The sequence below is a fragment of the Eumetopias jubatus genome, unplaced genomic scaffold (genome assembly GCF_037043125.1).
Source record: "Eumetopias jubatus isolate StellerSeaLion01/CBP00866 unplaced genomic scaffold, mEumJub1_p1.0 scaffold_14, whole genome shotgun sequence".
Lineage (NCBI taxonomy): Eukaryota > Metazoa > Chordata > Mammalia > Carnivora > Otariidae > Eumetopias > Eumetopias jubatus.
The window spans coordinates 2,121,071-2,147,090 of NW_028274820.1; the positions used below are offsets into that span (position 1 = coordinate 2,121,071).

The 26,020-nt window shown below is 58.4% G+C and overlaps 1 protein-coding gene across 3 annotated transcripts in view; it reads right to left on the bottom strand.

The window, feature by feature from the left end:
* Positions 1-26,020, bottom strand: part of TNS3 (tensin 3) — a 167,289-nt gene that overhangs the window by 113,101 nt on the left and 28,168 nt on the right. Inside the window, exons 3-4 of one of the 3 annotated variants that reach the window (XM_088018255.1) lie at positions 24,033-24,071; positions 611-663 (exon numbers count right to left, since the gene is read on the bottom strand). The gene's annotated coding sequence lies outside the window, so the exon portion shown is untranslated. Of the gene's footprint in view, positions 1-610; positions 664-7,054; positions 7,244-7,560; positions 7,742-24,032; positions 24,072-26,020 lie in introns of those variants that run through there. The other 2 variants (XM_088018253.1, XM_088018254.1) reach the window with 2 other exon arrangements.

A 26,020-nucleotide genomic window follows, 5' to 3' on the forward strand; every position in this document is an offset into this window, starting at 1 on the left:
GGAATACCTACAAGGTCATTATCATATCTAAAAGAAGGAACATCAATCAGATCCAAGATCATAAACTTAATTTTTAAAGCTGATTTATTCAAATCAGGATGCAAACAATCACCAAGATTTTGTTTTGTCTACCTTATGCACTACAGAGGGACACAAAAGAGTCTTGATTACTTTTAAAAAAATAAATCAGGTTTTTTAAACACTGATCTAAAATGTCACAATGCACGTTCTCCGCCAACCGCAGCTCCTGAGGGACCGCCCCGCAGGGAGCGCTGGATATGGCCGTCCCAGCAAACACCTGCCGGGGTGCAGGCAGGCAGAGTTCAGTGCACCTGCTGGGTTCAACCCTGGAAAGCCCCCAACGTTCGCTTGCACAATTACGCCACAGCTGTGAGTGGAAAGAATCGCTTTCCCACAATCTGGGCTTTAATGCTGGGAGGCTGCACCCAGAAAAAGAAAATAAATAAAAACTCGATATGTACCGCCTTTGAACATTTATTCCTAAAGTCAAAAAAAAAAAAAAAAGTTATCTGACTACAGAATAAAGTCACACCAAGCTGACCCCAGGCAGGGACACACGGATGAGCTACATACGGGGCTAGCCACTCACCTGGGTGGTCTGGCACGGCAGAGAGCAGCAGACGGTGCAGAAACCCCCGGAGCCTGCAAACGACAAAGCGTGGGTCATTCTCGGTCCCCCCGTCCCCAGCCTGCAGCCCGCCGAGAAAGAAGGACACCGCCTGTCCTAGTTTAAGGTGGGAAGTCAAACACGGTGACCGTGGGCTCATCCCAAGGCCAGGGAGGGGATCCGGCATGGCAGGGCATCTCGGCCTGGGGACTGCGGACCCCCAGCCACACGCTCCCAGAACAGCCTGCGGAACAGGATCCACGGTGGGATGGGCCCACAGGGACGGACCTGTCCCTGAACACAGGCGGCGCTCCACCAAGGTCACGGTTACCATCAACTTCACCGCTACTATATACTTGAAAATAAAAGACTAATGACTGTGTCTATGGTTTAAGAAGCCCATCGAACAGGGAAAAGCTCCAGCTTGCTTTACAACGTCCACGACCCTTCCGTGTGTGTGTGTGTGTGTGTGTGTGTGTGTGTTAACGTGATACCCAAAGGCTGCATATGTACGATTTCGGGAGACACGCCCAGCCACCGCGTGAGTACGAATCACTTCCCCATTCCAGCAGCGGGGGAGCCAAGGCTTAAGAGGGATGTGCAAGGATTTGCCCAAGATGGCAGAGGCGAGGAGAGCCCTTCCCACGACAGGGCGGCTCCTCTCTGGGGCCTGCCGCGTGCCCTGGCCCCGTTCTGCGGACCAACCAGGGCACAACCCCCCCCCAGAAGGGGGGTGATGCTGGGAACGTGCACGGCAGGACACCCAGATCCCCCAGCCCTTCCTCCTGCTTCCCGCCGATCCCGGGCCTGGGGAACCCTTCACAGGCTCGGACACCCCACTTCACCAGCACCCCACTGGGCACCCGGTTCATCCTGGCTCCTTCGGGAATGGAGACGGACATTCCCCAGAAGTCACACCAACACCGTGCCTAAGCCAACGGCAAACCAGAGGCCGTGATCCGGGCCCCAGGCAGAGACAGGACCTGGAGGGCGCCCTCCTCCGCGCACAGGATGCCTAGAGAGTTTGCCCGCTGGCTGTCCCTGGCGGACGCATGCCTCTCTCCTACGTGTCCCCTTACAGACGAGTCTGGGGGCTGACTGAGCCCGCTCCCTTCGTGCCTGGACCCCAAGCGGAACAGGACAGCAGCCCCGGGGAGGTCAGGGAGGCTGAGCCCACTCTCCCCGAAGCAGCCCTGAGGGGTCCCAGCAGACCCCCAAGAATCCCCGCCTGCATCCCTTGGCATGGATGGATGGCAGACGGATCCATGACAGATGATAGGCTCACAGACACATAGATATGTGCATAAAAGGTAGAGCGCCGAACACACACATGCACGTGCGCGCGCACACACACACACACAGCGAGGGGAATGCCAGGCCTGCCCACCCTCCCACGGCTTCTCACGCCTACCTGCAGCCACTGCACTGTGCCCTATGCCAATTTAGACCAAACGGATGTGCACAGACCGAGAACCACCAGACACGGTCCACGCACGTAAGTGTGTGGACAAGGCACAAATACCTTTCCAACCCTCCCATCACCCAAGGGGACGACAGAACCACCACTCAACGCCCACACCCCCAGCCCTCGGTGATGGCTGCAGCTCAGCGTGGAGGGGCTGGGGGTCCCCGCAGGGAGGGGATCACCTGAAGGGAATATGTCTTGGGCAGAGCACAGCCGGTGCCCGAACCCTGAAGTGGCATCATTCTGCACCTTGGGGACAGCGAGGGGACGGGCGTGGCCAACAGGTGCGTGCAGGGGAAGTGACGGGGGGTCCCAAGGACAGAGGTCAGCCAGCCCTGGACCCCGGTTCACCGTTCCACCAGCACAGTGCCCTGTGAGGGCTGACTGAGGTCAGCAAGCACAGCCACACCTGTGGGGACACCTGGCTCCCAGCGGAACCCCAGGAAAGCAGACGGGACTGTCCTCGCTGCACAGCCTGGGAAACAGGCATTTGGGAAGACAGTGTTATTAGCAACTTCTCACACCAAACTTGAGACTTTTTCAATCCCCCGGCCCTGGTGGCCCATAGCCCGTGCTGCCAAGCCTGTCCCCGGGCCAGACCAACATCAAGGAGGTCGGGAGAGCTTCTCCTGGAGAGTCAGTCCAGTGGAGCAGCCAGGCTCTGAGACTCGAGGTGCACCACCATTCCCCAATGGGGGGAAACCTGGCCAAGCAGACAACGCACCAGTGACCGGACCCCGGGGACGCTGGGCTACACTGGGAAAGCAGCCCCTTGGCTGCCGGGAAGGTCCACCGTGCAGCAGACAAGAGGCAGGCCCACACCAACTGGACAGGGCACAACTTTCCCGCACACGGCGCTGGTCAGAGGGGGCCACGGGGCTACCCTGTCTCTGTGCATCTTCACTCAAAAGCAAAGAATCTACCTGCTCTCGGGGCTCAAAAACCAGGCCCCCGTTTATACACCACAGCACAGTTCGTGGCTTAGGAATGACCCAGAAACCAACTTAGTAAAAGTTTACTGAAGAAGGTCCCTTGCTCACCAGAACCCTACACCCTAACCACGTTTGGGAAGTTTAAGAAAACCTCTCTTGCATGAAGACCCCAGGCCTCCCAAGCTGCACGTTTCTCTTGTGTGCTTTGGCAAGAAAAGAGCGGCCCGCCCACCTCCCTCGGAAGCCTTCCAAGGACACGCCACTCTTTATGGACCGACACCACATCTGGAGAGATAACAGGTGTTTCCTGTACTCCCGTCTGGTCCCCACCTGCCTCGGCCCAGCCCAGCCCCCTCCACCCGTGGCCGCTTTGGCGCGCGCTTATCGCAGCCTGCACCTTCTAAAGGCACCTCGAAACCCGAGGGCGAGGGGGGGTGCCAGTGGAATCTGCAGCAAAGGTTACACCCGCAACAGGTAAACCGCAAAGCGCACGCTGCCGCATCTCCGAAACGGCCCAGGAGCTCCTCCACTGGACCCCAAAGCAGTCCTGGGCCCCCGGTGAAGTCACTGGCCTCCCTGGCCATCTAGGGCCAGCCCCTGCGGCCCGGGACACACCAGCAAGCAGCCAAGCGGGCGTTCCACCAGGTAAACAGTCATTCCATGGGCCCAGAGGGGCTGTCTTGCTCAACACACTTTTGCAATTATCGACCCTCATTTCTTTGGCTAATGATGCGAATTTTATATGAGAAACAGGCACAGGAATAGCAATTTTGCAGCCGTGGGACATCAACCCACACCACCTTTCGGGAGGGGACGGGGACCACCGTGAGATCTGCATGCAGACACAAGTGTCTTTTATTCAGAGAGGCCCACCGAGCCCAGTGCGCGCTTCCGAGTCGGTTTCCCCCAGGGCAGAAGGCAGGGCTGGATGCCTTTTCTCAGGTGGAGCTGGTCCAGGCTCTGTCAAGGGACGAGGCTCCTCGGGCGACGCGGACTCGGCCACTTTGCTCCCTATGATTGTGGGCAGGTCCTTCACCTGCCCCAGCTTCAGCCGCACTTGTCTTCCCAGAACAGGAACCCCAGTCCCTACGTCACCTGGGGGAGAGGGACCACGCAAGGCTGGCAGGAAACACCTGCTCTTCATATGGTGACCCCACACACCCCGTCCTCCAGAGCCCCACCCCCAGCACCCCGTCCTCCAGAACCCCACACCCTGCAGTACCATGGCTTCGCAGCTCATAACCTGGCCCCTCTCTAGGAGGACAGGCCCGTGGCAGGAAGGCTGGGGAGCTGTGGGACTGATCGCTGATCTTGTCTGGGACCTGATCAGCAGGACGGCAGGGAGCCCGTCACCCCTTCCCCCTCTCCATGGGCACCGCTGGGTCTGTAGCTCAGGGACGCCCCACGTCGGGCCGTGGGGGCACAAGATGAATGCTCCGAAAGCCTTACTGTAAGATGCAAGGCCTGCATCTCAGGAAAGAACCCACAGGGCACTGGGGTCGGGGCACCGCATTCCCACCTAACGGGACTGCTGTCCAGGCCAAAAGACGCGACGGACGTGTGGGTCTCCCCGTATCATATTGCAGCGGCAGCCGATGCGCTCCCATGGGCTTCTGGGAAAAGGGACACCGGACAAACATCTGCACCCATGCCTCATGGCTAGCAGAGCACAGAGGACCACCGGCTGGCTTACAGAAGGACCGGGCCCGGGGGGCAGGGGTGGGGAGGGCAGTGAGGACACACGTAAGCCCCGGGCGGGAAGGCAGAGAGGGAGGACACCGACAGCAAGCCCCCGTCACACGGCAGGCAGAACCACACCACACCCCTCCGGGCGGCTGTGACCGCAGGGCCACACGGGGACGGCCAGTCCTGCAAAGGAAGGAAGGCCTGTCTCTAAGTGTCCGCGTGAGGACTCCGAAGGCTCCGGCTGTATGACCTTGGCAGGTGCCTCGGGCTCCTCATCCATAAAATGGGCTACTAGGTAACAGCCAGCCCTCTGCAGGGGCACTATGGGGCCAGAGCAGGGTGGGCGAGGAGCAATGCATCGTTAGCATCTGCGATTCCTGCATGTTCTCTGGCAAACCAGGAGGACGGAGCAGACCTCCCTAAGGAGACTCACGCAGTGGCAGTGTCCCCATGCGGGCTGGCGTGGGCACCAGTCCTGCATGTGGACGGGAGCTAATGCTGGTGCCGTGCCCCCATATCCCACCGCTGTGGGCAAAGGGCGGATGCCTCTCTCTCTCCACTCCTGTCCCACAACCCTCCTTCCAGTCCCCCAAGCACACTCCACCCCTCCTGCCCCAGGGCCTCTGCACATGCCCTACGGGTCTGGAATGCTCCCCACCCACTTACGCAAGCCTCATCTGGTTAGCTCCTATTAATGCTAGACCTCTCAGCTCACACATCGCCTCCCCAGCAAAGCAGCCCCTGATCCCTGGTCCTGTTTATAGTCCTGTGAGGGCCCAGATCGCAGCTGCACAGAAATAACTGGCTGTGTGCATTCTGTGCATGCTCTGCACCCTCTGCCATGAAGACCCGCAGGGGCGATGGCTCCCACGTTCCGTTCAGCCTTTGGGGCCACATCCTGTCCCTAGCAGCAGGCGGAGCACGCGGTCTGCAGGAGGAAGGAGGGAATAAGCCAACCGCTAACCTCAACGTGTCTGACGGATGATCTGGCTGTGTCAGAGGCACAGGGATCCTGCTTTTGCGTTTTGGTAATAAGTACCTGCTTAGCTTTCTTCTTAGGATAACAAAAGTCAACATACCCGAGGGGCCTGAACAGACTTACCACCTCAAAGAGGAGCAGAGTGAAAAGTAGTCTGTGCGTCCTCCTTGGCAACGTCACGACACAGGGAATCGACGACATTGGGGGAAAGAGCCTGTCCCCTGCCGAGCACAGACCCCCGGAGACCGAGGAAGGCTCACGAACAGCATGGCTCCCCAGAGCTGTCCAATGTGCGTTCTGCTTACGGACGGGGGGCCACGCTAACAGCATTCCCGCTGATGCTCTCCCCTGGAATCTCCTGCGACCATGCTGTGCGCAGCCTCGCGGGAGCATCCCCGTGCCTGAAGACAGGGACCTGGGGCAGGGTGTTCTTGGCCAGGCAGACTGCTGAGCCCACCAGGGAGCTCACCCCTCGCTCCCGCTCACGTGGAGGGGAGGGCAGCACCAGGGCTGGAGATGAAAGGCTGCATGCACCCCTGCTTCCCGCCTCCCCTCACCCTCTCTGGCTTTTGGGGGAAGAGCAAAGAGAGTCCCTTTGCAAGGTGTGAAATGCAGGGAGGACGCCAGGGGCCCCGGAGAAGTGGGGCCCGCCGAGCTGACGGGCCCTGAAACCCGCAGCAGGAGCAGTTCCGTAAAAAGGAACAAAAGGGACGATTGCGTAACTGAAGCCAGATTTACAAGGAAGCAGGGCTCCCAGGCCGGCGACCGGGCAGGGAGCAGGCCGCCTGTGCCCTCGGGAAGGAGGCACCAGCGGAAGCGCACCACTCGGGCAAACAGAAAAACATAAATGGAAAACCCTTTTCAGAAGCAATCACTGCCACACCTGAAGGTTATGTCACTCACCCACGGCCCAGCAGGCAGGCTGCAGGGGTCGAGCGCTTCCCACTCCGGGGCCGGGGTCTGAAGCCAGCCCTGCCTGACCTTGGAGAGACTGACGCAACCCTTCGTGACTCAGTTTCCTCCTCTGGAAAGTGGAGGTGTCGACAGGATTCGATAAGGAAATAGGTGTATAGGGCTGAGAACAGGAGCTGACCAAACACAAGCACTAAATAAACATCAGCTGTGCACGCGACCGTGGCATTTGGGAGCCAGGCGGGCGGGGGGGACTGGCCCCCGAAAGGCAGCCCCCCCCACCCCGGGAAGTCCACATGGAACACAGCATCCGGTGCGACCACGCAACCACCTGTACCACCCGAGAAACAAGACGCCCACGAGCAACCTTCCCAAAGCCAGCCAGCCAGCCAGCTACTTCTCCCTTCCAGAAGGAGAACGCCAGAGACAAAGTCACTCTCAGGAGCGCCCACCTTGAACTGTTCTTAACGCTCTCAACCCCAGGCGGCAGGTCCTGGGAACTCTCCAGGAAAGACATACGAGGCTCAAGTTAGGAAATGACAACAACGTCACTTTCCCCAAGCTCCTCTATGAGAAACAAGGTCTCGCTCAGTCTGAGATTTTATCTGTGGTAATTTGTCACCAACTACTCAGAATTCTGGGGTGCGTAGGCTGGTCTGCACCATACGGATGGACGCAGGACGCAGGACGCAGGACGCTGGGTGGGGGGAGAAGGCCCGCAGCAGGGAGGAAGGAGGTCCCGGGCGCAGGGGGGCGGGGGACCGAGCTCTCACTCACCCCCGTCTGGGGTCCCCAGCAGGGGAAGCGTCCCACACGGCGCCACGTGGAACTTTTACTGCCCCTTCGCTGCACAACAAGGACGCGGGCGAACAGAGGAGGGGCGCCAGGGACCGACCCAATGCCAAGAGCACGCGGCAGCCCGTGGGGGGCCCCACAGAGCCCTCGGGGAGGAACTCACCGTGCTGCCGAGGGGCCGGCCAGGGCTTCTCCTTCCTTTCAGAAGCAGCTCCCTCCCACCGCTTCGCCCCTTCCCTGCTTGGAGTCCTGCGCCCTCTCCGAGCGCCTGGCCTAAGGGGGTGGTGGCAGGGCCAAGAGCAGGTGGGACAGCGCCCGCCCCGCTGCGGCTGGGGAAGTCTCAAGGACAGCAGTGCCAACGCCAGCAGGCACGCCCAGCCCACAGCGGCAGCACGCATGCCTGCACGCAGGGCACAGGCACCAGCTGCCCAGCCCTTCCGAGGCCCCGCAGGGCCCACGGCCAGCAGGACAGCCCTCACCGGGTGGGGGCCGTGTCCTCAGGGACCGACACCTGCCCTCCGGGGGGGGGGGTTGTTGACATAGGGGCACAGAGAGGGGTCTCCTGTGTCCAAAGAGCCCCCTGCCCCAAGACCAACCGACCACGGATTGATTCCTTGGGTGGGCAGGTCGCTGGCCAGCATCCTGAGCCTGACAGGTGCCTGGTTCCCGCCCTCCCCCCACCTTCCTTCTGCCCCTTAACATTCACACAAAACCACGAAGCGAACACAGAAACAAGGTCAAAGTGGGTTGCTGGACCAGAGAAGGAGCGGGCTTCTCTCCTAACACACATGCCCCTTGGGCTCCCAAATCTCCTGGAGGCCAAAACAGAAAGAGAGATGGGGCTGGACGTCTGGCAGACAGTGGGACAGGCAGCTGGCCTGAGGCTGGATGGACCGAGGTCACACGTCACTCGGAATCAAGAGAGGAAGGGCCCACGGCAGAGCACCGTCCCCCACCGCCGAGGTCTACACTGGCAACCAGCCAAATTTCATTATCCTATGGCCAGTCATGTCCCTTAAATTCAGAGGGAGACCCAAGTGGGCTCATCGATAATGACGCCTCACACACATGGATTCCTTTATTTTAATCGATCACTTCATGAGAACACCTGTCCTCATAAAGAGGACACGGGGAGGGTGTGGTGGGTCCCTCAGGGCCCTCACAATCCTGGCCCCGGCGCCAGGACCCAGGGGCCCTGCTGCAGAGGGAGCCACGCAGGGTGTCTTTCCAGCCCCGACGTTCAGGGAGCCCTTGAGCCCACAGGCCGGGGTCTCTGCCCCAGGCGGCTCGGCTCCTGCAGGACAGCGGGGCTTCCCAAGAGAGAACGTGCGGACAGCCATCCCTTCACCTGTCCAGTCAGCAGACCGGCAGACAAACTGCATTTCACTCTTGGGAGCACCAGTCCCAGCTCTGCTCCGAGGCCCAGGCCTCCCACCACGGTCGGCCCCGTGGAAGAGCCAGCTCCGAGCCTCCGAGACCCTCAGAGGCTGACAAGTGTGGACCAAGAGGGAGGACCCCCACCCCACCTGGACATCCCAGAGTGAAGGTCTCATGGTCCTGGGAAGGGGGCCCGGTGCGCCCACCGAGCTGCCCAGTCCAGGACCATAGCTTTGCTGCCATGAGAAGGGCACCGCAGGGGTTCCCAGGATGGCCAGCCCGTGCACCTGACCACTGGCACGGAGACCAGGGCCTTCCGGCGGCCCCGTCTGTTCTCACACACGCCCAGGACGATCCAGCGAGCATCCTCCCCGGCCAGCATCGGACACGCGTGCTCCGTCCAAACCAGGCCCACTACTTGGGATCACCGCAGCACGATGAGCCACACAGCTCCCGGCGGGGCTGGGTGGCAGGCCTGGAAGTGCCACAGAACAGCACAGCGGTGACAGTGGTGTGTCCCTGAGGGGCTGCAGGATAGGAGTCCTGTCCAGCGGCAGAAACAGCGGGACTTCCAGGGTGGAGCTGGGCCCGGAGGAGCCAGGAGCACCTGGGGAGGTCGGGCCTGCAAAGTGCAGGGCCAAGGGAGGCAGGGGTCAAGCGGTAAGCCAGGGCTATGCTCCAAAACGCCTGCAGGCCACAGACACTTGACCTCTGGAAGGCGCCGTGTGCCCATCTGCACACTGGGGATGGTCAGAGAACATGACTCCGTGCAGAAACGTCGGGTGAGACCACGCTCCCCGGCACGAGGCACGCCCTCGGTAAGCGTCCGCTTTATTAGCGGGTCCTCTTCTCGCCACCAAGGCTGTCCACGGAGGCCAGGGGGCAGGGGAAGGACCCTTGTGCAGGCAGCTGCTGAGGCCAGGAAGGGGGTCTGGGCAACCAAGAGAACAGGAGAGAGGAGTGGAACCCACAGAACCTGGTCCTGTCGCTGAGGAGGGAGATGGTGCGGAGACAGAGTGGGGGTCAATGGACCTACACTGTGGGAGCACGTGGGCAAGCCACAGACAACAAAACCCACAGGACATGGCCCACGGGACCTGACTCACTGGACACAACCCACAGGACACAGTCCACGACCCACAGGACAAGACCCACAGGACACGGCCCACTGGACATGACTCACTGGACATGACTCACTGGACGTGACTCACTGGACATAACCCACGGGACGCAGCTCACAGGATACAGCCCACTGGACACAGTTAACGATCCATAGGACACTGCCCACAGGACACGGCCCACAGGACCTGACCCACAGGACACAGTCCATGACCCACAGGACACGGCCCACAGGACCTGACCCACAGGACACAGTCCATGACCCACAGGACACGGCCCACAGGACCTGACCCACAGGACACAGGCCACGACCCACAGGACACGGCCCACAGGACACGACTTATGACTCAAGACATGGCCCACAGGACACGACTCAAAGGACACAGCCCACAGGACCTGACCCACAGGACACAGTCCACGACCCACAGGACATGGCCCACAGGACATGACTCACCTGACACAACCCACCGGACACGACTCACTGGACACAGGACACAGTCCACGGGACACAGCCCACAGGACACGGCCCATAGGACATGACCCATAGGAATGATCCACAGGACACAGCCCACAGGGCTCCTCCACCACCACCCAAAATGGTGCCTCTGCCACTGTCCTGTCACTTCAGCGTGAGGACCCCAGGACAGCACCTTCGGCAGGAGAAACTGGGCTCCAAGCCCAGCTCCGTCTCCACAGACAGGTCGTCCTGGCGGCACCGGCACACCCTGTTCCCTCGGGTCCTCACCCGTGAGCAGAAGACATTCAGCCGGGGCGGTCCTGAGCCCGGGCGAGCTCCTGGCAGCCCAGCCACAGACAAGCTTTGCCCCGAAACACCCTGTCGGCTTTTCTAACCAAGCTGTTCCCATGCTAAGGAGACTCTACGCCCGAGTTATTCTCCGACAATTAAGAGCCAGGCACAAGAGCGAGAGGACAACACGGTGCTGGACCCAAAGAACACAGATAAAATCAGGAAAGAAGCTTCCTGGGGTGGACCCTATCCACAAAGTCACCCCAAATAACGTCACCCTACCTACTGCGTGCGGAATAGAACACACTGGACAGCATTCACACGTGATCTTATTAATTCCTCACTCAAATGTTGTTTCCTTTTCACCTGTGAGGAAATAAAGCTCCTGGCACCTGCCCGTCCCGACCTGACTAAGGGCACACGGCTGCCCTAGGTCCCGGCCGGGGACCCGAGGCCGGCTGCCCCTGCTGAGGGACCCTCATGGACAGACCGACAAGACACGGACGGGGACTTCCGCCAAAGCTCAGCTTCACCGGCACCGCGAGTCCCGCTTCCCTTGATGTTCAGGCGCGGCCTCTACACTCCAGAGTTTCAATCTGGGAACGCATCATGGGCTGATGACCAGGTTTAGACCAGCAATGCCTTCTACACACACCAATCTCTTTTCTCTCCTTTCTACACTCCGGGAGGCCAGATGTCCAGCCCGGGTTGGATCCGAAAGTTTATAATCCTAAACTTTACAATACGGTCCTCAAATTTTCTCCCACAAAGTAATTTTTAACCGCTGCGTGGTATCCGGAGTCCAGCTAGAGCCCAATTTCCCATACACCTGAATGTTTGTCTCCCGCAGGTGGTACATGTGATAAACATCCCACAGTTTGCAACTTCTCAGCATCTTTAGTGGTTGCCTTGGGACAATCACCTGCAAGGGCAATTTCTTTGCAACTCTTGTTGGGAGAACTTCCTACAGCCCGTCTCTTGGAAGGCGTCCTGTAATCTCCGGGACTGCACACACCTGGGCTCCAGAGGGGACAAAGGTCCGAATGGTGAGGAGCGGACCAGATGGAATCGCCTTGGCAAACCTGAAGAGGGACTCGAGGTGTCGGGACGGGGGAAACCGTGTCCCCAGGAGTGGAGCAGGGAGGAGAGGGACATGCCTCGGGGCTCCTGTGGATGCGTCCCCCCCATCTGCTCCCCCAGGTCAGAGCTTGGAGCAAAGATCGAGTATCTCCAGGATGCTAAATCCGTAACAAGAGAAACAGCAGGGCCCTCCTGAGCGGCCAGGACATGCACGGCGCAGCACCTGGCGCTCCAGAGGCTTCCCTGAATGCACGCGTGAGGACCGAGATGCCGGCCCACTGCTCCCGGGGTCCCCCTGCTCCCTCCCAGCTTTGCCCTCTCCCTGCAGGAAGTGTAGGCTGACTGTGTGCAGCCAGATGGGCATGTGGAGTCCCAGATGTGGAAAAAGCCCCCTGTTCAGAAGGGCACCTGGGACGCCACAAGAGAGGCTGTCTCCCCTTCCCGACGGCAGGTTAAAAAGGCTGGGAGAACAGCGTGCACAAGAAATGTTCATGTGCAGAGGGAGACCGATGGAAATGCAAAAGCGCGGGGTGATCAGACGCTGCGGCAACTCCTCCATGAGGATGATTCCAGCGTAGCTGAAGTCGGCACTGTTTAAAGGGGTCGTAGGAGTAAGACTGGGTATCAGGGAGTCCACAGGTTAGACCCTATAATCCCCACGGACACCTCCCTGACAGAGGCAATTCACTGAACAACTAACTTCAATCCCTACCTTGCCCAGCACTTACCATGTGTGTGGACCCCCCACACACACCCCGTAAACGGTGGAGCCGAACAACACAAAGGGGAAGATGTACGAGGGCGGGTGGTAAACATAAGACTAAGTGTGGAGTTACATGCTGGACAGCAAGGATCGCAGTCCAGAAAAGACAGATGCAGGACACCTGGGTGGCTCAGCCGGTTAAGCGTCTGACTCTTGATTTCGGCTTTTAGGTCGTGATCTCAGGGTCATGAGATCGAGCCCTGTGTCAGGCTCTGCACTCAATGTGGAGCCTGCTTGAGATTTTCTCTCTCTCTCTCTCTCTCTCTTTCTCTCTCTTCCTCTGCCCCTCCCCCACCATCCCCTCTCTCTAAAAAAAGAAAGAAAAGACAGATTCATGTCAAATTCAAAACAGCAGGTGAGTTTTGGCTGGAGCCACAGTGAGAGCCCCCTAGAGGTTTGCTGATTGGGCTTAAACCTTATCCTGCCTCCTAAGAACCAAATGAATGAGACCACTTTCTTTGGATAAACACCCAGTAGTGTTATTACTGGATCACGTGGTATTTCCATTTTTCATCTTTTGAGGACCCTCCATACTGTTTTCCAGAGCGGCTGCACCAGTTTGCATTCCCACCAACAGTGCATGGGGTGTTCCCCTTTCTCCGCATCCTCGCCAACACCTGCCGTTTCTTGTCTCTTTGATACTAGCCATTCTGACAGGTGTGAGATGATATCTCATTGTGGTTTTGATTTGCATTTCCCTGATGATGAGTGATGCTGAGCATCTTTTCATGTGTCTGTCCTCCATTTAGATGTCTTCATAGGAAAAATGTGTATTCCGGTCATTGGCCCATTTTCTTAATCAAATTATTTGTTTTTTTGGTGTTGAGTTGTTCTTTATATATTTTGGATATGACCTCTTATTAGACACAGCAAAATACTAATTTGAAAAGCTGCACGCAGCCCTATGCTTATTGCAGCCAAGATATGGAAGCCGCCCAAGGGTCCATTGATTGATGAATGGATAAAGAAGTGGTATACACACACACACACACACACACACACACACACACAGTGGAATATTACTCAGATGCAGGAAAGAATGAAATCCTGCCATTTGCAGCAACATGGATGTACCTAGAGGGTATTATGCTGCATGAAATGATTCAGACAGAGAAAAACACCATATGATCTCACTTACATGTGGAATCTAAAAAACAAAACAAACGCACAAACAAAAAGCAGAATCAGACCCATAAGTACAGAGAAGAAACGGACGGGCGCCCGAAGGGAGGGGGGAGAGGGGGCAAACGGGAGAAGGGGAGGGGGCGGCACAGGCTTCCAGTGATGGAGTGAACAAGTCACGGGATGAAAGGCACAGAACAGGGAACACAGTCAGTGGTGAGGTGACAGTACCTACAGATAGCAGGGTGAACACGGCGTGCGTAATGTATAGACCTGTTACGTCTCTCTACGTCTGAAACCAATGCAACCAATGTAACGTCGACTATATTTCCATGAGAAAAAAAATTTAAATGATTTAAATAAATGAAGTCACCCCAGGCTGCCCTACTGGCTGGACATCCCCTTCGTTCTGGAAGACTGATGCCTGCCACCCACTGCCCCTGGCCAGGCACTCGGACCTGCCTCTCCGATCCTGTACCACATCCTCCACCCCCTGCACGGGGACCGGATGTGGACCGGACATGGACCAGACATGGACTGGACGTGGACCAGACACGGACTGGGCGCCCACTGTGTCCACTCCCAAACCTGTTCTGGCCAGATGCACTGGCTGCCGTCACCGCAGAGTTTAACAAAACACTGCACAAACCGACAACTCGTAAGCCTAAAAGGGCAGAAACCTGCTGCAGCTCTGAAGGCGGGTCCGTGTCCTGGGAGGGCAGGGCCCCAGCGCCCTGGCTCCTCTGGACCGCACAGGACAGCTGCAGGGTGGGGCAAACCGAGAGCAAAGGGGAGGTGGGCCGTCCCAGCAAGCTTTCACAACACTTGGAGGTGGCCAAATGGGCAATTTCAGAGGGTTCGCTGAGAACAGGAGAACCCCAGCCCCGGGACGGGACGCAAAGACAGACGGACACGGCCGTCCGCTTCAGACGCAAGGAAGTGTGCACGTGAGTGAGGCTTAGCATTCTGCAAGGCCACAGGCATTTCGACTCAACAACCACCTACAAATCCCAACCATTTTTTAATTTTTATTTTTTTAAGATTTTATTTACTTGTCAGAGAGAGAGAGGGAACACAAGCAGGGGGAACAGCAGAGGGAGAGGGAGAAGCAGACTCCCCACCGAGCAGGGAGCCCGATGCAGGGATCGATCCCAGGACCCTGGCATCATGACCTGAACCCAAGGCAGACGCTTCACGGACTGAGTCACCCACGCATCCCAAATCCCAACTATTTAAAAGGACAGGCTGAGTGAGTGAGAAGTGGGTGGACAGCGTGTGACACATAACTGTTGCCATCCTAGGGAGAACGACATGGGTCACAGCAGCACGCACCCACACTCAGTCCAGCCCAGGGGCAGAAGCCTGCCGGGCGGGGACCCTCCCGAACGCACTTGGCCGAGACTGAGTGGAGGACCAGGCTGGGCACGGTGGGGCACGCAGCAAGTGCACGCAGCAGGGCTGGGACTCGGGATCCCAGGGAGCTCTTCTGGTGCCACAGTAACAGCCTCCTTCCCTACTCCCTGGCACCCCAAAACACCACGGGAACTGCCCACCACAGGCTCACCGGGAGGCGGCGAACGCGGGCTGGGGTCCACGCTCTCTGATGGGCAGGTCGGGGGTAAAGGGAGTTCTTAGGCGCCAACACGGCAACGGAACAGCCTGAGGACCTACCATCAACACCTTATCAGTGCACTCGAGTCTTGCTATTGCAGGTCGTGAGGTTCTCACCGTCACCGTGACCACTGGCCGCACAGCTTTCCTGTGCTTAGAGCACCAGACATACCCACGCGCGCATGGTTCCATTTCCAGGTGAAACCACCCACAAAAAGCACAGAAATGCAAAACCACGTGTCCCTGCACACACCTCGGGAAGGACAGGTGTTCACACAGAGCAGGAGGGCTGAGGGAACGCCGCCCGGGGTCTGCCTCAGCTGCGGATGTGCTCGGTGGGTCCTGCGCGTGTCCACGAGTGACCCTGGATGCAGAGGGACAGCGGGTTTGGGATGACAAACACATTCTAGCAAGGTCACAGATGTGCACACACAAAATCAACGAATAAGGAGGCTGGACCGCAACTGAATCGATACGAACCCCTCGATCATTCGTCTCGGGCTCACGCCAGAACATCTGGAAAACCTCCCCATTCTAACGGCCCCACACAGCACATCTGACACAGTAACGTTTCAGAAGGAATCACAACCACAGTCTAGTCCAGTTGTATTTTTAAGCATATGGCCCCGTCTCTTTACGTGGAGGGACGCCTTACGTTCCTGGAGGGCGCTAAGCCTCTGGGCCCCTTCCTCCTCGCCTGAGGAAGGTCAAGGCCGTGGTAGAGATGGGCGGGCACCTTGTCTTCCAGCGCTCCGGCCCCTGGGGAAGGCAGACGTGAAGCCAGCACTTCTGTACAGAAAACACTGTATCAACCCCATGTCATGTGCTGATGAACTCAGCAGGTTTTCAGTGAAACTTCATCATGCGGACTGGTCTTTCCAGATGTCAGCCGTCCATCCGGAACGCCACAAGGAAGACGCTCGGGCAAGCCTGATTAGCTCGTGGAAAACCAGGGAACGCCTGCGGGCCGGTCCTAGGGTAATTCGACACAGTTCCTGGCCGGCCCTGAAGCCCCGAGCTCTGCGCTCCCACTTCACCTGCATCCTGACCCAGCTCCGAGCTCCAGATGCCACCTGCTCACCGCCGCCCACCCCACCCCTCCCGCGACCGTCACAACACGAGCCCCACACATCCCTTCGCTCCCTCTGCAAACATGTCAGCAGGCATCCTCAGCAGAGAAACCAGGTTTTTTAAAACTTCAACAAAACACCACTACCCTGAGCAGTGATTCCTTAATACCACACCACATCGCTAGTCAACGTTCAGATTTCCCTGTCTTACAAGCTTTTGGGGTTTGTTTTTTGTTTTGTTTTTCTTTGTTACAGTCAGATTGTTGGAATTGAGCTCCCAATAAAGTCTGACGATGTTTATCTAACATCTCTTCGGTTCCTGACAACAGAGACCCTTCCTCCTCCTCTGTGTTTTGGAGATGACCAACATGCTTTTCGCCCAGCCAAACTCCCCCCTCCCTCCCGGAGAGTTTGCTGACCCCCCTGGAAGGCTTCCATGGGGCTCCGACCCTGTGCTTCCTGGAAGCCGTGGATGGGCCTGGGCTCAGGGTGGTTCTGGTCTGATTTCGGGCCTCCCATGACGCCCACACGCGCGGCGAACTTCCCTGGAGGAGACACATGACCCCACCAGCTTCCTTCTGTGACCCAGGAGGTTACGGAGGGTCACGGCTGTTCGGTTACTTGCGGTCTGCAACTTGGCACATTTTAACTCTCTCACTTTCTCGACATTGGCCGGCCAGAATTCCTCCTGACACGGAACTTTTGCTCTTAGTCTATTTTTAACCCCAAGGAACAGGCCGCCCAAGAAAAGAAGATTAAAAGCTTGTTTCTCTTTATTTAAAGTCTGTTGCAGAGGGGCACCTGGGGGTCTCAGCCGTTAAGAGTCTGCCTTCAGCTCGGGTCATGGTCCCAGGGTCCTGGGATGGAGCCCCGGACTGGGCTCCCCTGCTCCGCGGGGAGCCTGCTTCTCCTTCTCCCTGTGGCCCTCCCCAAGGCCCATCCTCCCTCTCTCAAATACATAAAATCTTAATAAATAGTCTGTTGCGGAGATCAGAAAGCGACATCTGAACCCAAAGTCACAAAACCGACAGCCCTTACAACAGGATCCAGGCCCGAGTCTGACTGGTCCTCAAGCGTCTACCGTCCAAGACTCCGTCCAACCCGAGGACAGGCCACCGCGCTTGCCACACGGCTGGACACACAGGTGGAGGGCCAGCATGGGGACTGTGCCCGGTCACAAGCCTGTCCCCGAACTGGAACAAGCCCCAGGCAGCCATGCGGGACTTTCCTTATTCTCTCTGTACAGGGGGGGGCCTCCGGAGGGGACACGGTTTCCACCAAGGACGAAACTTTCTCCCTTTTCTTTTACAGAATTGTTTACTTTAAAAAAAGAAAGATTTTATTTATTTATTTGAGAGAAAAAGAGCACGGAAGAGAGCGTGAGTGGCGGGGAGGGGCAATGGCAGAGGGAGAAGCAGGCTCCCCGCAGACCAGGGAGCCTGATGCGGGGCTCGATCCCAGGACCCTGGGACCATGACCTGAGCCGAAGGCAGACGCTGAACCGACTGAGCCGCCCAGGCGCCCTACAGAATTGTCTCCTGATGCTCAACGGAAAATAAACGTGGCAAACAAGGCTGCTTGCTGTAAGTACCCCCCGGGGAGGAGGGTGATGTGACCACAGTGGGGAAGCCAGAACTGGCCTGGCTTCTGGTGTTCAGGATGCAGACGCCCCGCCACCCGCACGCAGGACGCGCCTCGAACAAATGGGGGAGGCCTTCCAAAAGCTCAGAGGCACTTGGGGAGACCCGAGGAAAACCGTGCCTGAGGCTCCTGGCTCTCTAAACAGAGACTCTCTGAGCAAGGCCAGGATGCCCCAGATACTGCACCAGCCAGGCTGACACCCACATGTGCTGATAAGAAAACAGGAGTGGGGACCCCAGACCACAGAGAACCTGGGGAGGAGTCGGATTCCAGAACCCTGGGTCCCCAAACCAGCAGCCAGGGTCCCTCTCCCGCACAGACTTACATTTTCTCAGGAGGCTGGGGCGGGGGGGGGGGGCAGGGGATGCTGTCGTGTGCTATTTTTTTTAACGATGACCCCTCTTGCAGGTAAAAATGCACTCAGGCAGGGGCGCCTGGGTGGCTCAGTCGTTAAGCGTCGGCCTTCGGCTCAGGTCATGATCCCAGGGTCCTGGGATCGAGCCCCGCATGGGGCTCCCTGCTCGGCAGGAGGCCTGCTTCTCCCTCTCCCTCTGCCTGCGGCTCCCCCTGCTTGTGTTCCCTCTCTCGCTGTGTCTCTCTCTGTCAAATAAATAAAATTTAAAAAAAAAAAAAAACTCACTCAGGCAACAGAAGCCCTATCAGAACGACATCTCTCCTGACGCAAATTCTGTCCTAACTCAGGGCATTAAAAAAATAAGCGCTCAGCTTCCCCTTCCACAATTAACTGCGATGTCCCCGCGATTCCCACACACCCACCGGCTTCAAGGGTCCCCCCCACATTCACGACCTGTGATTGCTGTAGAATCCACGCCACCAGAGGAGGGGGAAAAAAATGGCACGCTACCAGAACTTTCTTCTCTGTGGCAGTGTTTGGACCTGGGGACATTCATTCACTGGAAAACATTTGCCACAGCCCTTGCCTGGGAGATGCCTAGAGTGCCGTGAACGCTGGCTGGGGGCTCCTCCGTCAAGCCCGAGCCGCAGCCCCAAGCCCACCATGCAGTCAGAGGCCCGGGTGGTGGGAGTTCAGCGCCCTGAGCCCGTGTGCACCACGCGGCTGGCCGTGGACATGCCCAGGAACAGACACGGGCCAGTCTTCACCGGGGTGACCAGCCAGCAGCCAGCGTGGCTGTTAATCATTAGCCAGGCTCCGTGCTCCCCGCTGGAGGTAAGCTGACACCAGGCCAACGTGTCCCCTTGCTGTGTGTCCCTCCACCTGTGGCCAGGCCCACCAGCAACATCTAGCTCGGCCCTGCTTCCAATCCAGGCTTACTGGGTGAGGCTCAGCATGCGGGGGGGGGGGGGGGGAGGCTCTCTTAATTCGTGGAGGGCCGTCCCTCTTTCTCAAAGGGTCTGTGAACCGAGGCTCCTGTTTGCCCACCTGCAGCTCCCACGTGGGAGACGTGCACCGGGCCGCCTTTCCCAGAAACGGGGGCAGTCTCTCCCTGCCAAGGTTGAAAAAGCTGAAGGCCTGCATGTTATTTTAGGTGCAGGAGGGAATGGTGAAATCAAAGCAAGTGTGGACCAAAGTCTGGCCTGTGGTTAGAACGGGGTGGGGCAGGGGCCCCGGATTTCCGGAGAAATCTACCTACGCACCAAGTTTTGGAGATGGCCCAGGGGATGCTCTACCTGCGGCAGCAGTCGGAGGCCTGGGGCAAAGGTCAACGCAAGAGGGTCCCCCCCACCCACCTGGTCAGCAACGCAGGCTTCGAAGGCCTTCCCTGAGAAGCTCCGGGGGCCTTGGGTTCCCAGCCCTGCCCGATCCCCAAGCCCCCTCAGAACCTGAGGGCCTCCTTCAAACAATTTCCACAAACAGCCTCCCCCATTCCTCTGCACGTCTGCAATGTCTGTCCGGCCCATGGGGTCTGTGGCAGAGCCCAGAGGGTCACGGCCAGCCCTGCCAAGCGCCACTGAGTGCGCTTAGGCCCCAGGATGGCCCCATCACAGGTCTGTGGCCGAACCTAGTCCCAGAAGTGCCGGGGGCGGGGGCGGTGCTGAGGCATGCTAAGCAACATGAAAAAGGTAGAGAGATGGACCCCATGCACTGCTCCCCTGGGCAGCCACGCAGACACGAAGGCCACGGGGCCGCATGCCCTCAGGAGGCTGCGGGAGGGTCCCCTCTCCGGCCGCCGCCTCCCGTCCCTAAGCCACATCCTCCGCTCTGCTCGTAAGGACACGAGTCCAGCCTGACCTCCCTCCCCACATCCGCATTCCAAACTCAGCCACATCCCGGGTTTCTGGCAGATGGGAATCTGGGGGGCACACGGGACATCACCCCCACCCCGCAGGTGCCCACTCCATGTCTGTGCCGTATCTCAGAAGCCCGTTGGGATCGGTGCACAAAAACGGCCCAGGCCCTGCCCCCATCCACACGTGCTTTGCTCCCTTCAAGAGCAGGTTGTCAGCGGGGGTGAAATGCACCATTAAGAGAAAGGGAATCTGAGCAAAGTTTGGGATCCTCGCTTCCAACGCCATCACCCGGGGCCCGCACACCTTAATTCAGATCCCAACCCTCACAAAGGACCCTGAGGACCAAGGTAAGCACGGCAGTGACCAGCTCTGCACCAGCGCAGGGAGCCCAGCCTGCATCCAGATCAGAGCCACAGGGAACCTCGGAAACATGGCTCCATTCAGGTGCATTCAGCGTTTCTTGAACACTCCCCACTCTGCCTCAAGTCATAACACCGGGACCCTCCGCCTCCATGCTTGCTGAGAAGACACAGAGCCAGGCACGGGCGCTGACGCAGCACCAGAGGCAGCCTGAGGTTCTGAGGAGCAATGGCAGGTGCTCCAGCAGCCTTGGGGACAGGATGAGGGCACCAGAAGCGCCGGCCTCACACCCGCCCCCGTCCAGCTTGCGGTCCAGGCCTGCCCTGGCCCGATTTCTGGTGTGCTCACCAGGCCTCAGTTTTCCTCACACCATCCACATCACATCTCCCTTTAAAATGGGCTCCTCTGGGGGCTCCTCTGATGCCCCATTGCCGAACCAGAGTATGGCTCTTGGATCACTGAAGTTTCAAGGTGAAAGTCTGGGAATTCAGCATCGTGTATGTTTTTATTTCTGGGTCTCACTTGGCTTTTACCAAAACCATAGGTGTTAAGTTTGCACAAGTGGAAGGCTCGACGACGATCTGGCAGGACTCCTGAGACTTTTCTCTGCTTCCTGAAGATCGGAGGGTTAGAGAACAAGGGTGTTTGCAAGTCTCTGCTGCCTGCAGCAAGGGAACGTCACCAGGACAAGGTGAGGATGCTCGCGTGAGATGCTCAGACCTGGGCAGGCCAGCCGTGGGTGCAGACACAGCACCCGGAGTTTGTGACTTCCAGAAGCAGAAACGATCACTTGGTTAAGACCCTGCTGCGCTGGGGCAGATCTGCATCTGTGTTCTGATGGGTCCCGCAGCGTGGGAACAGTCCGTGAGCAGGAATATTCCGCACCCAACCAAAGAGCTGCACTTACTGAGGACAGTTCACACAGAGGCCGCCATGGCCTGGAGCCAGCGGCAGAGGCCGAGCTACTCCACGCGCCCCACTGAACCTTCTAGGCCAGACCCCCCCACCCAGTATGTGACAGGTGGAAAGCCTGAACTCTGTCGTTGCTACCTAATTCTGCAGTCAGGTAAAGGGAGTATCGTTAAAGGGGATTCGTTTCCGTCCATCTCAAACCTCCAAGTGTCCCATTCGATGGGCAGTCTTTTGGAAATAATCCAATGCCTTTGGGAGACCCCGTCACGGCCCCTGGTAAGGAATGTGACACAGACACTGTTTGCTCAGGGGCACGTGCCCTCAATAGTCACAATGCCCTTGTGTTAACCTCACCACCCATGATCACTTCCTCCAGCTCGGTGAGTTTAAGCAAACCAAGGCTGAACGAGGTCCCAGCGCACCCACGCGCACGCCCAGGTGCAGCCAACAGGGCCCGGTCTGGAAACTCTGGCCTCGGTCTGTGTAACCTGACGCCTAATGTCACCTGCGTCAGAAACCACCCATTGTCTTCACCTTCATTAAACAAAGAGTACAGCCCGGAGGAGCTCCCTCAACAGGTGACTCAAATTTCAGAAGCGAGTCTAGGCCACGCCTCCTCCAGTGGGAGAAACCACAACAGCCATGCAGAAACAATCTGGGGGTGAGCGCCAGCAGCCAGGTGAGGGCTCTGCGTAGCCTGGAGCGCCCGCACGCATGGCCACCGCCAGGCGGGGACACAGCCTCTTGCAAGGACGGAGGCCACTCTCAAAGAGTGAACTTCTCCGAAGCAGGGCCGCCACGCTGGCTGCTCACAAGGCCGCTGTGTGCTGCCCGGGACCCCTGGCCACGCAGGGAGTCCACACCCACCGGACTGAAGGGTGTCCCCCTGAAAGCCACACCTGCACCAGTGCGGGTCTGCTCCTGCACTGGTATGAATGTGCCCTCTTGGATGGACAGTCAAGGACGGAAAGCACCAGCGACACTCTGCCTGCAGCGCCAGTCAGTGCCGTGACGCACGTCCAGCTGTCCATGAGGCCGGCCGCGGGCAGGCCCGCAAGCCCCCTGCGGGCTGGGGCTCCCCCGCCATGTCCCGGGGTGGGGGCTCAGAAGGAACAGGTCCCGGCACCTTCACCCTCGCAGAGCATATGGCACGCTCTGGAACCGATCAAACCGGTTCTCCCCGACCAGATGGCAAGAGAACAATGGTCAAAACCAAACAAACCGGCACAGGCCGTGGGTACCAGGGGACCTCGACTGCCCCCTTGCATCCTCCCAGTGAAGAATAAGGCTCTTCCTCACCCGGTGCTGCAGCCAGCACCCACACTGTCCATGTGCTATTCCATCCTCTCCTCATGGCGCCTGCCGGGGAGGTGGCAGCGTCCCCACGGACGGAGGAGGCAAGTGGGGCCCAGATGCAAGAGGGCTCCATGCAAGGTCACGCGGGTCTCCGGGTATCGTCACCTGGATGGACCCCGACCTGACGCTGGCGCCGAGCACGCAATCACTAATGTGCTCTGCACCTGTGTGTGCACGCAAGCACGCGTGGTTGATACGCATGCACATGCGCATCTGCAGAAACACTGCGAACAGAGCAACAACCCGGCCTGGGAGGACCTGACCGCCACTCCCATCATGAGTGATCTGCTACCTGGAAAAACCGCAGCACCTCCCTGTCATGACCCAGCAGACCCTGCTCCACAGGGGCCGTCCCAACGTGACGCCAACAGACAACAAAGCCACGGACACGCTTCTCAATTCTCAATGCCGCATCGACGGGCAGAGCCAGAAAGAGCCAGGCGAGGCTGCCCTCCAGAGCGGCGCCAATCTGCCCCAGGAACAGACCTGGCAGCTCACAGTGGGAAGGAGCCGAGGTGAGGCCATTCCAGAACCTCTCGGAAGGGCTCCCGGCACTCGGGACACCTGCAGAGCCGGTGAACGCCCCATCGGGGAGAGGCCCCGGAGCAGGACGGAGCAGACAGCGGCCGGGTCAGATGCACGGAAGGGGGTGCCCACAGCCGACAGCCTGAGGCGGACGGGAAGGAGGCCACCTGCTCCCACACCTGAAGACTGATGAGTCACCACGAGCATCAGAGACAGAGCACAGAGTGGGAGGGCCACGGGCACACAGAGGACACGGGCCCCAGGGATGCGTGGACTGGCCAAAGGGCACCTGCCATCCGAACCCTGCTGGTCACTTTCCCATTTATGAGCAAGGCCTCCTTGGGGAAGGCATTCATGAGACCCACCTCCACAGACGCCCTGCAACACGGGTGCCACGGGACCACGACACACACAGATGCCTTGCAACATGGGCACCTTGTGGCCCGCGTTCTACCCCTAAGAAAACGGACTGAGACATCTTCTGTCACAGAGAAGGAAACCCAGGCTGAGCACAGGGACCCCTGACGTTGGGGATCTGAAAGGCAGGCATGGCTCTGGTCACTAGGGAAAGCGTGCTAGGGCGAGTGCCTGAGGCCCGGGGTCCATGCAGAGGCTCTGTGAGTGGAGTGGGTCCTGTCTGAGGTCCAGAGGGAGCCTGACAGCCCCAAAGAGGGTCCCACATCAAGACAGAGACAGTCCCGCATGACAAGCCGGGGCCCCAGGGAACAGCGAGGACTTACCTGTCCCAGGTACACCTGCACACAGCGGCGAGTCACCACCTACAATGAGAAGACACAGGGTAAGCAGATGGGTCCCCAGGAAAACTCCACCCGATGTCCACTCAGGCATGACCCCAGAGCTGCACCTGTCTGACCCCGCTCACGGCCCCAGCGTTCTAGCATCAAAGTCAGACAAGACCTGCAGTTAAGAGAATCCAGATTCTTCTTCACTTTTCTAGAGTCCAACTCCTTTCACAGGATTTCCTGCAAACCCTGGAGCCTCCCCCGCAGAGAAACGCCCTGTGCTCATGCACCGAATAACCTCTTTGATTTCAAACGACCAGTGGACTCCAAGGCTAGGAGCTTGGGAGCTAGCGGGAACCCCTCCCGGCCACAGGGAGGCGGGGGCTCTGCCTGGTGGTCTTCAGGCTGCCCCCACCACCACACCCAGCACTCTTATTTCTTACAAAGTGGGCCACCTTTTCTAGAACTCTTTCCACAAGTGGGACAGAAAGCAGATGAGTGGCCCCAGGGCTCGGCCTCCCCATCTGAGCGAGGGAGGTAGGAAGAGCATGGGTGCTCAGGACAGGACGGCGCGGGGCAGGCTCTCACACTCCAGGAGCACAGACCATCCCTGGGCAGACAGGGCTATTGGCGGGTGAGGGGGTCCCCCCAGCCTCGTGTGGTCCTGGGAGGCCAGGATCTTGGCACCTGCCAGTGAGATTCAGCTCTCCTCCCCTGCGGCCCCTCGCACCCCTATCCTGAAGTAAAAACATGCACAGGAAGGGAGAGACCCCCAGGGATCTAGCTGTCCTTGTGGGTGGCAGCATAACCTTGACTCTTGCCATGCAAACTATTTATAACTGTTGCTTATCTTCCGAAGTTCTCAGAGAACATGACACATGGTCATTCATTCGTCTGGGACATACATCGCTCCAGCAGGCGGCTGACTCATATACTCGCCTGGGGCAGGGCCCTGTCTCCTGGCACCGACCCTCTCCCCGCCTGCACCCCCTCCCCACACACAGCCCCTCACTGCCCAGCACCGCTGACCCAATGGCCGGCTTCCATGCCCTGACCGACACACCCTGGGAACAGGAACACATCCGCACGACAAGCACCTGTCTATCAAAGCCCGATGAGTGCAGGAGGGAATACATGACCAATAAACATAAAGCAAAAACAAAACAAAACAAAACAAAAGTCTCTGGAAATAGGGGGAGTTATAGACCGGCGCCTACAGGGTGGTGGCGGCCAGCCAGGCAGGCCCACAGAGCTTGGCGGTCCCCCATGCACCACTCTATGGGACACCAGGCAAGGCCGTGCAAGGAATCAGGGCTCCCACCTTTGAAAAATCACTATCTGCATTCCACGCCACGGAACATTATTCAGCAAATAAAAAAAAAACAAAAGATCCAGAGGAACCTCAAATGCATATCACCAACAAAGAAGCCGGTGAGAAAGGCTAATACCAACTCTGTGACGTTCTGGGGAAGACAGAACTGTGGGGACCGTAACGAGATCGGTGGCGGTCCACGGTGGGGGCTGGGGGGGGGAGTATGCAGAGACAGAAAGTGTTTAGTGAATACGTGATGCTCTAACGGTGGACGCGTGTGACCCATCTGTCCAAACCCACAGAACGGGCAGCGCCAAGAGCAAAGCTTAATATAAACTGTGGGCTTCAGTTAGTAAAATGCATCTGTATTCGCTCATCCAGGTTAACAAGTGCACCCTGTTACTGCAACACGGTAACAGGGAACATCTGGAGGGAAATGAGAGTATCTCAATAAATCTAAAACTATCCTTAAAAATAAAGTCTATTCGTTAGGTTTCAATTCGCTGCCTGGAAGCGTGTGTTTGTCGGCGGAGCAAAAGGAAAAGTCCTATGCAGTCTCAAAACCCACGAGTCTTTCAAAGCTCAGACAAAGTCTTCCGTCCAGAAGGCAGGTGGGTCCCATGCCCACGTGCCTCCCAGGCCAGAGGGAGGTGGTGACACTGCCCACCTGTCC